General features: G+C 39.8%; 1 long non-coding RNA gene across 3 annotated transcripts; it reads left to right on the top strand.

Moving 5' to 3' along the window:
* Window positions 1–8,493: 8,493 nt before the first annotated feature.
* On the top strand, window positions 8,494–14,098 carry LOC130914503 (uncharacterized). 3 transcript variants are annotated; one of them, XR_009062941.1, is made up of 4 exons: window positions 8,499–8,667; window positions 8,868–9,216; window positions 9,564–9,649; window positions 11,474–14,098. It is a non-coding gene; the product is annotated as an uncharacterized LOC130914503 (long non-coding RNA). The 3 variants fall into 3 exon arrangements; XR_009062940.1 differs by having other exon boundaries at window positions 8,501–8,667; window positions 8,868–9,090; XR_009062939.1 differs by having other exon boundaries at window positions 8,494–8,667; window positions 8,868–9,649.
* The last annotated feature ends 243 nt before the right edge of the window (window positions 14,099–14,341 follow it).

Raw genomic sequence — 14,341 nt, 5'->3', positions numbered from 1 at the left:
GTGAAAATCTCCTTCCATCAGCATGGGCATTGGAGATGAGACGTGGCTGGGTCTTTCCGCATGAAAATGATCCCAAACACACAGTCAGGGCAACAAAGGAGTGGCTTCGTAAGAAGCATTTGAAGGTCCTGGAGTGGCCTAGCCAGTCTCCAGATCTCAACCCCATAGAAAATCTGCGGAGGGAGTTGAAAGTCCGTGTTGCCCAACGACAGCCCAAAACATCACTGCTCTAGAGGAGATCTGCATGGAGGAATGGGCCAAAATACCAGCAACAGTGTGTGAAAAGCTTGTGAAGAGTTTCTGAAAACGTTTGGCCTCCGTTATTGCCGACAAAGGGGACATAACAAAGTATTGAGATGAACTTTTGGTATTGACCAAATACTTATTTTCCTCCATGATTTGCAAATAAATTCTTTAAAAACCAAACAATGTGATTTTCTTTTTCTTTTTTTTTCTTTTTTTTACACATTCTGTCTCTCATGGTTAAGGTTAACCCATGTTGACAATTACAGGCCTCTCTAATATTTTCAAGTGGGAGAACTTGCACAATTAGTGGTTGACTAAACACTTATTTGCCCCACTGTATATAGAAAATAAATATTTTAAGAGCAAAATTCACCTTAACAACTTTTCCAGGTTGCTCTAAATACAATAAAAAAATTGCACGTTTCTGTGTACAATCTTGGTAGAAGCTCCAAAATCATATCAGTTTACAAAGTTACAAATTAAAATTTCAAAACAGTACTTTTTTATTGCATGATCAGGTAATGTGAGGAACACATGCTAATGATCACTGCTAGCACTCGCAGTCAAAATGGATTGTTTGCAGCAAATAAATTCATTGCTTGGGAACACTTACCATATTCTCACAATTACTATTAAAAGAATTGCCAGTATCATCATAGCTCCATAGCTGCGATTGGCTGGCAACCAGTTCAGGGTGTCCCCTGCCTACTGCCCGTAGTTGGCTGGGATAGGCTCCAGCACCTCCGCGACCCTCGTGAGGAAAAGCGGCATGGAAAATGAATGAATGAATGAATCATAGCTCCAGCTGGAATAAGACTATAGAGTTACAGCATCTTGTCTGCAAACAAGCAAAATTGAGCAAAACACTCGATTGATGTAATTCAAATAAATGAACACTTTCTCCCATACTGTGAACAGGTAAAGTGATTGCAATACTGCTCCTGCCCACAGTGTTGTTAGCCAAGCAGTTGATAAACCCAGAAGAAGGAAGAGAAGCCTTCAGACTGGTGATGGTAACGGAATCATGTTGCTCTATGTCAGGCTCTGGAAGGACTGTGTCAGACAAAAAGAAGTGGACACTGCTAGGGGGTCTGGACTCTACAAAGCACACACATTTAACCATCTCCCCCTCGGAGGAGCAGGATGAGACACTCTTTATCTCAGAAGCATCTGAACATGAAAAAAAAAAACAAGGAAACAATAATGGGTCAATTATATTCAGACAGCTCTAAGTAATAACCTCTCTGACACACTAAGTGTTTCACCAATTTCAGGGTGATTATTATACATTCCTCTTAAATGTCAAAACTTGTCAGATATCTGTCCAACCAGTATGCAGGAATAAAATCAAATTGAAGAAAGTTTGCCCCACTCCTCAAGGCAGAATACTTTCAGCTGTGAGATGTTTGAGGTGTTTCTTGCATGTACAGCCCGTTTCAAGTCGCCCCAAAGCATCCCAAAGAGATTAAGATCTGGGCTTTGACTCGAACATTCCAGGACTCTCCATTTCTTCCCTTTCAGCCAGTCCTTGGTGGATTTACTGGTATATTTCTGGTCATTGTCATGTCGCAGGGTCCAGTTTCACTTCAGCTTTAAATTTTTTCACAGATGATCTCACATGTTCCTCAAGCACCCTCTGATACACGATAGAATTCATGGTGGATTCTATGATGGTGAGCTGGCCAGGTCCTGCTTAAGCAAAGCATCCCCAAACCATGACACTTCCACCTCCATGCTTCACAGTTTGTATGAGGTTCTTTTCCTGGAATGCTGAATTGGGTTTACGCCAAACATGTCCTATAAATGAAATTTTAGATTCATATCTGTACAAAGAACATTATTCCAAAAGTCCTGGTCTTTGTCTATATTCACTCTGGCAAACTTTAGTCTGGCCTTCATGTTCTTCTTGGAGAGCAAAGGTTCCCTCAATGCACACCTATCATGAAGGTTAAACTTGTGAAGTCTCCTTCTGATTTTGGAGGCATGCACTTTCACATCAACAGTAGCAAGACATTTTAGGGTTTTTGGAGACTTCTTTTAGAATTTTGCGGTCTGCTCTGGCGGGGAACTTGCTTGGACAGCCAGACCTCGGCATGTTGGCAGTTGTTTTAAATGTCCTACACTTGTAGACTATTTTCCAGACAGGTGAATGGCTGATTCTATATTTTTTCGAGATCTTTTGAAATCCCTTACCAGACTCATGGGTGTCTACAATCTTCTTTCTGAAGGCGTCAGACAGCTCCTTTGAGCTCACCATGGTGTTTTCTTTCACTTAAACAGTCAGGGGACCACCAAACTAAATGTGAGGCTCAAAACTCACCCATCGCAGGACAACCATTTACACCCACATACACACCTGCTGTCAACTTAGAGACTTTAATTAAATCATAATGTACACATCTTCAGAAGGTGTGATAATTGAGTCCGTATGGACGCGTATAGTTTACATTTATGAGATGGTGGACTGTGCATCTTCAACTATTCTATCAGTTGTACACAACGGCACAGTTCTTTTTTCCAATCAGACACTGGAATGTTTTGATGACGCATAAAAGCATCTGAACTTTTAATGTGTATGCAGTCTTTTAATTTGTATCCCTAAATACAGTACCTGTTTAGTTTTTTCTTGTCTTGTGAGGGCCACATCGTTTATTGACCGGTGAATTTAATGTCTCTACCAGAGTGTGGCCAGGGGAGGCCACATCCCCCGATTTCTAAAGTTACTGCCCACTGCCTGTTATTCAGTATATTTGAAGGACTGTGCTGTTATTAGTCTGCACACATTACCATTGGAAAAATTAAAAAATATATCACAATATAAACCAGAGTACCGTATTTACATTAGTAGGCAGACAAAACCTCGAATAAATGGCCTTCATGTGAAAGATGATTGCTCAAAGTATTTAGGTATATAATGTGCACATTTCTTGGACCTCTGTTAATGGAAAAGAAAAACAACAACAAACATTGTCATTGCTTATGAGCTCAGCCATCTTGTAACATCAGTTAATCCCACGTACATACAGTTAGACTCAAGCTCAGGCGGGTGTTGTAATGGGTATTAATGATGTCATGAGGAAGGGTGTGCAATGAAGTATACTAACATTCGACTGGCTAAAATAGTATCGGCACTGAAAAGATGTCTGGCCCCACATCCTAAGAATACTGGCTCTTATTTACCATGTCAGAAAAATAAAAATTCAGTTCTTTTTTAAAGTTATCAAACAAGATTCTTTCCACTAGTATGCACACGATTTAGGAGTTGTCTTTCCCTTTAAGATCGTTTAGCTATTATAGGATAGTTTTCTACTCGTCAGTTTCCTACATCAGTATAGACCCCAATCACATGCCGTCAAAACTGTCCGTCAGCTCGTCGTGTTTACACATTACCGCTACGTACATTCCTCTTATTACGGCGTGTTTTTCTGCTCGTTAACATTAATAATCAAAATGGTGAAGGCGTGTGTGGCGGTTGGTTGCAGTAACAGGGAAGATAGACGGATTAAAAAAATTATTCAAAAAATAATGATGGTCGAAGAAATAAAAATCTTGAATTTGAAACTGTATGTTGTCGACGATTAGCCTCGCAATGATCCTAATTGTGGTTGTTAGCCCAAAACCCTCTAAATATATATTAAATGCATCTTACCAGATATAAAATGACTACTACATTGTCTGTGGTGATCGTTTGGTGCCCAGTATTCTCGTCAAATTGCAACAGTCCATCTCGCTCTCCTCTTCGGGTCTCTTGGAATACGGTAGAACTTCAAGTCTACGGATCATCAGTTAAACAGGGGTGTCCAAACTTTTTGCAAAGGGGGCCAGATTTGGTGTGGTAAAAATGTGGAGGCTACCTTTGCTAATTTACATAGAACAATGTATTTTAACAAATTTTAGCAAGCCCTTCCGTGTGTCACATTTGCTTTATTATTATTTTTTTTTAATTCATAATTTCAACAATCTCGCCTTTGTGGCGTTCTCTTCCGACCCTCGGGCTCTTGCGAAATACTGCTGCTGTGAAATTAAACTAGCTTCAAGTTGCTTTAATTTCTCGCAGCGTATTTTCTGTGTAATCTCGTCATACATGTCAGTGTGTCTTGCTTGGTAATATCGCCTCACATCGAACTCCTTGAAAACAGCGACAGTCTTTGCAAATGAGGCAGACACAGTTGTTGCGTATTTTATTGAAGAAATAGTCCAATATCCACCTATCCTTGAAGCGTCGGGCATTGCAGTCAACTTTTTTTTTTTTTTTATTGATTGTCGCCATTTTAGAAAATTGGAAGTAAAGGGTCACATGGGCTAATGTTGCTTAGAATGCTGCTCTTAAAGTTTTTCAAACTTTCGTGAGAATAGGCTGAGTTTCTGTGGACAAGATGGTTGTAGATATCAGGGTAGCAGATGTCAGGCAGAGACGGCGAAGACAGCGGGTCGAAAAATATCAATTTAGGCATCAAATATGGATCTGGCGAATGGATCGACCGAAGCTTTTCCACATAACGCCTTTTATGCAACACATCCAACGAGCTTACAGTGTCTGAAGGCAACGGGGCTCCCATGAATTGCACTATAAATTGCATGATAAATTGAGACCATTGAGAATACGGACACACAATGACGGACAATATGGTGGCACAATACAGCGACACGTCATTGTGTGACGTTGGTGATTGGGGTCTATAATGATACCCTGAAACTATGACTTTTAGCTCTGCTGTGACACCCTCCCATTCTGGCCACCACTGTACAAAAATATATAAAGGTGCCATTTGGTGAATTTTGCGACATGACTAGAACAGCATTGAATTTTTATTTTGCACTCTGCTAAGATTGGAATTAAATATGGGAGTGCGTGTGACCCACTGGATTGATGCCTAGTTATAGCTTTTTCTGCTAGCCTTAACACATTTAGAAGCATTGACCTCCAATGACCTGGATTTCAATTCCTCCACCATCAGAGCTACCTTCTACTTACATTTGACATTTAGGATTTTGGTTGCCATCTGTTGCTGCCCTCCCTTAAATATGATGTGGCATTGCAAACGTGTGTTATTGTTTGCATTGGCAAGATGTAGTTTCAGTGTGGACATTGCTTTCCATTGCCCGTTCCCCAGTGGTCGTGTCTGATATTGTAGATGTCCAGAGTGACTCCAGTGGAAGACCGGAAGAGAAGTGGGGCATGAGTGAGTGACAGTACAAGAAGCAATCAGGAGTGGGTGATGTTTGTCTTCCATCACAGTTAAATTGACAGGACTTGCACCTAGAAACATAAAAGAATGTTTTGTTGCTATGAGATGTAATTTTTTTTTTTAATTTATGTATAGTATATAACACAAAATATATCAGTTCCCTTGTTTTCAGCTTCTTTCATTTCCTTAAAAAATGTGTATACAGCATTTTTCTTATATTTTTTAGAAGGCCAAAACAGTAAACTCATTACTTTGGCCTTATCTGGTGTAAATTTCGTGTTATTGTTAGGTGTGGAATAATTGATCATGTTCATAAAAAGCAAAACTGAAAGTAGTTTCTGATTCATAGCACTACAATTAAGTACTACAATAATGTAGTTGTGTTTTGAATCTCAAGACCAGTCTCTAGACCACATTTTGAAGGTCCTGGTCTAGTCCGGACATCCACAGGTTTTCAGCAATGATCTCTTGTGAGAAGTGCTTCGCCATATTCCTTCTTTCTTCACCCATGTTTAACACATGGGTCACCATCTGTCAGGGAGGGGCAGCATGGAAGACCCAATCGCAGAGAAAACTGCCCGACGAGTGGTGGCCATGATTCTTGCTTCATCAAGCTTTTAAAGTGATCCTCTACCTTAAATACATGTAGGCTCTAATAAACCACAATTGTTCTCTTGTACGAAAATATGTTGTTAGAAACACATAAAATGTTGAATCAATGGCAATATTTCATCATATTTAGTACATCTTTTGACCGATAGTTGGCCCCATGTTTTGCGGGCTCGCAGTGATGACGTAAATGGGATGTTTCCAAATGTGTAGCGTGTACAACAATTGCGTATTGCTGCCTAAACTCGCTTAGTAAAATGCCACGATGTGCTGCTTTTGGATGCAATTTCCAGTCAAATGGTAACGAGTGGAGTGACGTGAGTAGTCAAGGTGGAATTATTATTTTTTGTGAATAAATGTGCATAAGTGGAAGCTTCTCCCCTTTTTGGTCCCTGTGTGCTCGTATCCTACCTACCATGCGTTACAACTGGCGCCCGAACATTTTTCCTGGATACTCAGTCAAGTAAGGGATCCATCTAATTTCTGGATCCGACAGTCCCACCGCGGCTGCAATATTGGTTTCGGATCTGTCTAGTTTCTGGATTCGTCGGTCCCACAGCGGCTTTTTGGATCCGTCTATTTTGTGGATTCGACGGCCTGATCGCGGTTGCAACATTGCCATGAGATCGGTCTAATTCCTGGATCTTCGAGTGAGTGAAAAAACAGGGATTTGGATTACTATTGCTATCTTTTTTGTTGACTATTCTTCGTGGGAGTTTTCCCCAAATCATACCAAATAATTAAAGCACTATGGGACGCTACAGTGACGATGGTGACTCTGACATGGACCTTACTTTTATGTTGGAGTTCGTCTGGGAACGTGTGTGTGCGTACCCCTGAGCTCCCGAGTGATGAGTGGTTAAGGTGAAAATATTATTTTTTGTGTGAATAAATGTGCATAAATGGAAGCTTCTCCCCTTTTTGGTACTTTTATGCACGTATCCTACCTACCACGCATTACAATGTACAAGACATGGATTACACTCGATTCCAGGATTTGTTCCCGTCAAACTGTTGGCTTGTACAATATGTAAAGCATATGACAGCTCTGGACACTAACAATCTACATAATTATACTGGGATAAGTTTGAAAACGCAATATCTTACCTTGAAGATCTGCCAACAAAAACCGGAGTTCTCAACAGCATACACTCTCTGCTCCGTTATCATTGAGACACACTTGCAGCGAGTACATCACCAGTTTTGCCCAATTCTTCTCTTATAAGGTACTGTATTTCCTGTTCTCATTTTGGCTTTGCTGCTCGTCTTGTGAACGACCAACAGTGCTGTCCTGCTCTTCACTTTTCCAATCTGGTTCAAATTGGAAGGGCAGAACCGACGACATGTTGGGGTAGCTAAGAGTGACACGCTGGAAGTTCGGCCCGGTGATGTCACGCACTGTGACGTAACAAGAATGGCGACCTATCACTTAAAATAATTTTACAAATTTTATTAAAACGAAAACATTAAAAGGGGTTTTAATATCAAATTATCATAACTCATACAAATATTGAATAGTGAAATCTATGTTCAATATGACCAATGAGTGTTCATTCTCTTATGCCATCTTACTAAACTTTTGACTGTTTCTTAACGTTTGCTGCCACTGACGGCAATTGACCATTTGGACTGAGAGGATTGGCAGTCATAATTCGCGAAAACATGATCTTTCACTGCTAGACCTTCCAGTTCAATTGCATAGGACGTCTATTGCCGCCAGTGGCAGCCAATGAGTTAAATAATGATGAGGCAGTAGGTGACAACAATTACCATTAACACAAACTGAAGTAAATTTGTTGCCATCGCAATTGATTTCAAGAATGTGATGTAAAATAATGTGCATCAGCATTTGTACAAATATTCCAAACAGCATGAGTAGAAAAGCTGCAGTGAAATGGGCTGTTATCTTCTATCCTTCGGGTCTATTTTACACATTGGCGTAGATTGGATCAGAGACTATAGTCCACTCTGCCTGTGAAGGTAAAATGAAATCAATTTACTTCAAGCAGACATGAACTGAAGTAACTCTCAAGATGTATCGACAAACCTCACTCTGGTTGCCATATGTATGTTCACCGTACATGCTGCTGGAAGCCGGAACAGCCTTAATATTTTTCCTGACGGACAGGAAAAAGGCAGTCAGAAAATGACTCGTGCAATTTCTAAAAGAAGGTTTTCCATTCTGTAACCCAAGGGAAAAAACACTACACTATTTCAATAATTAGTTAATAAATAAATAGTTAAGATAGTTATTAAAAAATAAATAAGTTCTAAAATGTTGTTCAAGAATGTTAAAATGTTGAAAATAATCCATTTACACTATGATGATGTCATATTGTTGACCAGTAATGTCTGTTAAGCAGTTTTTTTTTCTCTCCTTCCCAACTGTCATTCATCTCATATGAACCTGTTGATTGGTTATTTGTATGTGGTCTGATGTTGTATTCCAACGGGGAGAACGACAAGGGGGAGGGACTTTGGGAGAACGAGGCAAATTGACGAGCGAAGCAGACGAGCAGAGCTCACATGAATGAGGAAAACGTCTGTCCTGGAGTTTTTTATCGTCACACAACGATAAATGCGGAGTTTATCTACAGTGTGTGGACCTTAAAACATCCCGAAGGTAAATTATTATTGAGCAATGTAGCTCATGTTGCTTTTATTTGCTAAAAGAGAAAGCTAACCGTTACTAGCGATTAGCATGTGCTAATATGCTAGCGCGAGTGGAAACTTTTTCCCCTTGTGATAGTGTTGAACTCAAAAAGACTTCAAATTAGCATTGAATAGTTTACACTGGCTAAGTGTAAATATCTGTTTGTCAAGGGACACGACGTGCGTGCTCCTTGGACCTTTTTTCGTTATTTGGATAAATTGCTTGAGGACCACCGAGGGGAAAAACGGGCGTCGACGGCGTGTCGGGCTGCATGCGTCTTCCCAGCGTTCTCAACGGTCATCAACCATCTTACCACCAACCAGAGCCCATCTCTCATCTCTTTTCCTTCTTCTTTCTAACTTCCATCTATCTCTCTCTCAAGAACATCTGACTGTGAGTACTGAGACACACAGAAAGTGCACTTATTGTTTTTTTTTTGCTGTTAAAGCGAAACGGTCACTAAGTTTTTGACCTCAACGTTCACAAGCGACGACTCAGGCCTGCAACGTTTTTTTTATGGTGGGAAGTTTTTTTTTTTGCTTTATACATTATTTGATTTCCTCTGTTTATATATGAGTGTGTGAAAAGTTTAAAGTATTTCGGTTGTGTGAGTTAAAACAAAATACACATTTTTACTTTAATGAAAGACTGAAATCTTATTATTTCTTAGTAGGGTAAATATATTTAAAAATTCTACTAAGTGGAGGCACCAAACCATTTAAGTTTCAAATTCTAGCAACGGCACCACTTACACAAAAAATTCGAACCCAGAGCCCACCCAGCGTGTCACGTGGGTAGGGGCTACAATTCTAAAAAGTGAAGTGAGAATGATGACATTTTAACCTCGCTCCTTTGACTGTTTGAAGGGACTCCACAGGTTGACGTGGATCTGAAGGAAGCGTCTCTCTCGATCTACACCTGGTGGCCAAACAACAGTATGTCACGTTATCAGGTAACCGTAAATTCTCACCTAGTGGCACGAGTAGTTAACTGGAAATATTAACATAGAGCGCAGAAATATTTTAAGAGCAAAATTAACCATAACAGCTTTTACAAATTACTTAAAATGTATTGAAAATTGCATGTATCTGTGTAAAGGTTTGGTAGAATCTCCAAACTCATTGTGATACTGATTAAGTTACAAATAAATATAAAATAGAATGCTTAAGTATTGCATGATTAGGTAATGAAAAAAAGACATAAATGATCACTGCAAGCACTACCAGTCAAGATAGATTGGATGCAGGCCCGGAGTGGCTAATTTGGAAGACCAGGAGACATCCCGGTGGGCTGGCTGGACATTTGGGCCATGAGGGCCGGTCTTAACGTACATTTTTAATGAAGCTCTTAGTTAAACATGCTAATAACGGCATTAACACAACCCTGCTTTGGCTTTGAATTTTTTAACGCATGATAAAATATGGCCAATTCCTGCACCCTGTAGCTTGGAAATCAAGACGGTGAGCGCAATGGCCGCAAGCTCTGGGAGAGAGTAACATCCTGCTGACTTTATCCTGGCAAAACATAATTTGGGGTTTTAATGGCCAAAATGGGGCACGTTGAGGCAGCGTGACAAGCATGAACCCGCCTGGCCACTTGGCGCGTCCCATTACGGGTTTTTTCCCCCAGCATGTTTGGATGGAAATACATCGATGGACTTATTGATGCTTTGGGCAGCTGTTGTGGCTGCCCAAGACGCACTATAGGCAGGCACAAGCACACAGAGCATCAGGGTAAAATGCTCGTGTTAGGAGAAAAGTCACTTTGTCTTTTTTAACCCAAAATGTGGCACGCTGAGGCGGTTTATAGCATTTATTGAGCTGCAATGCCCAGATAAACTGTGAATGAACGTGTGGCCCGAAGCTCACTATTTTTTAGCACAGACAGAGAGGATTGGGGTGAAATCAGTGTTCTCAGGCAAAACATAACTTTGACGTTTTATCCCAAAATATGTCCCTTTGAGGTCGATTGGCGGGTGAGAAACCCCTGAAAAGCACAAATGAACTGTATAAGTGCTTTGGGAGACCACCGTTTTGGTGAGTTCAATCATTTCATCTTTCACATTTAATGTTTTTGTAAAAAATTTTAAAAAATTAAAAAAAATCATGGTTAACTCATCTTTACAAGTGTAAAGTTGCCCAATTCTTATTTCTGATAAGGTTTAAATTTGAATGACTATAGCCTATATAAGGTAAGCACATTGGTCAACTCATGTGCCAGTAGGTGTATTTAAAAATAAGATATATTACAATTTTTTGCATTAAAAAAGGCCATTAATTGCAAGTTAATTATGGACGTGATTAATCGTGATTAAAAACTTTAATCGCTTGACATCACAATTACATCATTTCAATACAGTAGGTCATGATATTAAGTGGGCCGGTCTGTGGCATGAAACCCCCGCTTCAGCCTTGATTGGACATCTGTACTCGTCAAACGTAGCTAATTCGTTAATCGCTTGGGAACACTTACCATATTCTTACAATCACTATTAAAAGAATCGCCAGGATCATGACAGCTCCAGCCGAAATTATACTATAAAGATACAGCATTGTGTCTGCAATCAAGCAAAATTGGGTGAAACACTCTTGATTCATGTCATTCAAACAAGTAATTCAATTAAATAAAACACTTTCTTCCATACTGTAAACTGGTAAAGGGATGGGGGCACTGCTGTTGCCCAAACTGTTGTTGACCATGCAAGTGATGAACCCAGAGGAGGGAAGAGAAGCCTTCAAAGTGGCGATTGTAATGGAATCATGTTGCTCTATTTCAGGCCTTGGAAGTACTGTGCCAGGCAAAAAGAAGTTGACGCTGCTGGGCGGTCTGGACTGGACAAAGCACACACATTTAACCATGTCCCCCTCAGAGGAGCAGGATGAGACACTCTTAATTTCAGGAGCATCTATATATAAAGAGAAATGGAACAATAATTGGTTAATTATAGTTGGACAACTCTTAGCAATAACCTTTCTGAGTCAATATCATGGTAATTATTCATTTATATTCCTCTTAAATGACAAAACCTTTCTGACTCACTGTGTTTCACAAAGGGTGATTTAAAAAAAAAAATTTTTTTTTTACGTTCCTCTTATATGTCAAAACTTGTCAAATTTCTACCCAACCTGTATGTGTGAGTAAAATAGTCACAAAATACAGTTAACTTACACGTCACATCAAGCTGGACAGGTGATGATGTTGCTTTTCCTATGGCGTTTATGGCAATGCAGTACAAGCGCCCCGTGCGTCTAGAGACATTCGTCAGGATAAAGATCCTGCCCTCGTGCAGCCGAGCGCCGTGGTCGTTATGCCACTCATAGCTGCTGGCGGCAGGGTTGGCGTCACAGCTGCACTTTAGATACACAGCTTCTCCCTCCTTTACATTTGCTTTGTATTGAACATCTATATTCACTGGACCATCTATAGGGAAACACACAAGAGGCTACAGCGAGGTTTGATGGACATTTTTATGAACAAGAAACAAATAGTTTTTATTTTCAACGCATTGGCAGATATTTGGTCAAAACAGCTATTGCAGGAAAAGCATTTACACCCACATACACACCTGTTTCAAAGTTAGAGACTTCAATTAACCTATAATGTGCGTGTCTTCTGAAGGTGCCATAATAAAGATCGTATGGAACCATATACAGTCATGTGAAAAAAAATTAGGACACCCTGTGAAATATTCAGTTCTTTATTAAGAAATGTTCACTTATCTGATCACTTGTCTGATCTTGTTTTTCTTTATCTCTGGAAAAGAATGTGATTTAATTGCAGGTAAACAACACAAATTAACATTGTTTTATTCATTAAAGAAATGCATATTCTAACTGAGGAAAAGATTGGACCCTACCACCTAATAGTTACCCCCTTTGGCTGCAATTACTTTAGTGAGACGCTTTTTGTAGCCATCTACCAGTCTTTGACATCGGTCTGAAGAAAGTTTGCCCCACACCTCAACACAGAATACTTTGAGTTGTGAGATGTTTGAGGGGTTTCTTGCATGTACAGCCTCTTTCAAGTCACTCCAAAGCATCCCAATGGGATTGATATCTGGGCTTTGACTCAGCCATTCCAGGACTCTCCATTTCTTCCTTTTCAACTAGTCCTTGTTGGATTTACGGATATGTTTTGGGTCATTTTCATGTTGCAAGATCCAGTTTCGCTTCAGCTTCAATTTTTTCCAAAGATGATCTCAAATGTTCCGAATGCACCCTCTGATACATGATATAATTCATTTAATCATCATTAAATGATGGTGAGCTGGCCAGGCCCTGCTGTAGCAAAGCATCCCCAAACAATGACACTTCCACCTCCATGCTTCACACTTGGTATGAGGTTCTTTTCCTGGAATGCTGACTTGGGTTTATGCCAAACATGTGCTCTGTTCTGGTGTCCAAATAATTCAACTTTCGATTCATCTGTCCAAAGAACATTATTCCAAAAATCCTGGTCCCTGTCTACATTTACTCTGGCAAACTTCAATCTGGCCTTCATGTTCTTCCTGGAGAACTAAGGTTTCCTCCATGCACACCTCCCATGAAAGTTAAACTTGTCAAGTCTCCTTCTGATTGTAGAGGCATGCACTTTCAAATCAACAATAGCAAGAGCCTGCTGTACGTCCCGTGATTTTGGGTCTTTGGAGACTTCTTTCAGAATCTTGCGGTCTGCACTCAGGGTGAACTTGCTTGGACGGCCAGGCTGGACTTGAATGTCCTCCACTTGTAGACTATTTTACAGACAGTAGAATGGCTGATTTTATATTCTTTTTAGATCTTTTGAAATCCCTTACCAGACTCATGGGTGTCTACAATCTTCTTTCTGAAGGCCTCAAATAGCTCATTTGAGCTTACCATGGTGTTTTCTCTCACTTAAACAGTCAGGGGACCACCAAACTAAATGAGTGGTGTAAATAAGGCAAGCCTCCTTTAAAACACTTGGTTGGTAAGGATGTTCTAATCATGTGCACCTGATGTGATACACTTGTGTGTGATTTTAGCCATTTTAAGTGGGATTGAATGTTGGGGTGTCCCAATTTATTCCTCACCAGAAAGTGCATTTATTTAGAATTACATTTTACAGAAAGTTATTAAATACCGTTTTTTTTATTTTTTATTTTTTATTTTTTTTTTAATTTTTTAGTTCTATTACTTGAATCTCTCAAGATTGTTAAAATTGATATTAAATATCTATATGACCAAATATGTTAGAAAACACACAGGCTTCCATAGGGTGTCCTAATTTTTTCACATGACTGAAGTTTATATTCATGAAAATATGATTCAACACAATGTTGGCGGGCAGCTTCCCCTTTGCTATGGGTTATAAACAACGGCACATTTCTTTTTTCCTATCAGACACTAGAATGTTTTGATGATGCATAAAAGTGTGAGCTTTTCAGGTGTGTGCACTCCTTGAAGTTGGATACATACATATTGTATCTTTTCTTTTTTTCCTTGTCTTGTGAGGGCCACATTTTTTGTGTAACGGTGAATTCAATGTCACCCCTAGAGCATGGCCAGGGATGGCCATCACCCCCATCTACAAAGTTATTGCTCACTGCCTAATATTCCGTGTATTTTAAGAACTGCACTGTTATTAGTCTGTGCACACAAGATAATTGAAAAAACAGATATAACAC

The sequence above is a fragment of the Corythoichthys intestinalis genome, chromosome 4, assembly GCF_030265065.1.
Source record: "Corythoichthys intestinalis isolate RoL2023-P3 chromosome 4, ASM3026506v1, whole genome shotgun sequence".
Taxonomy (NCBI): Eukaryota; Metazoa; Chordata; class Actinopteri; order Syngnathiformes; family Syngnathidae; genus Corythoichthys; species Corythoichthys intestinalis.
This window is presented reverse-complemented; position numbering and strand designations above follow the sequence as displayed.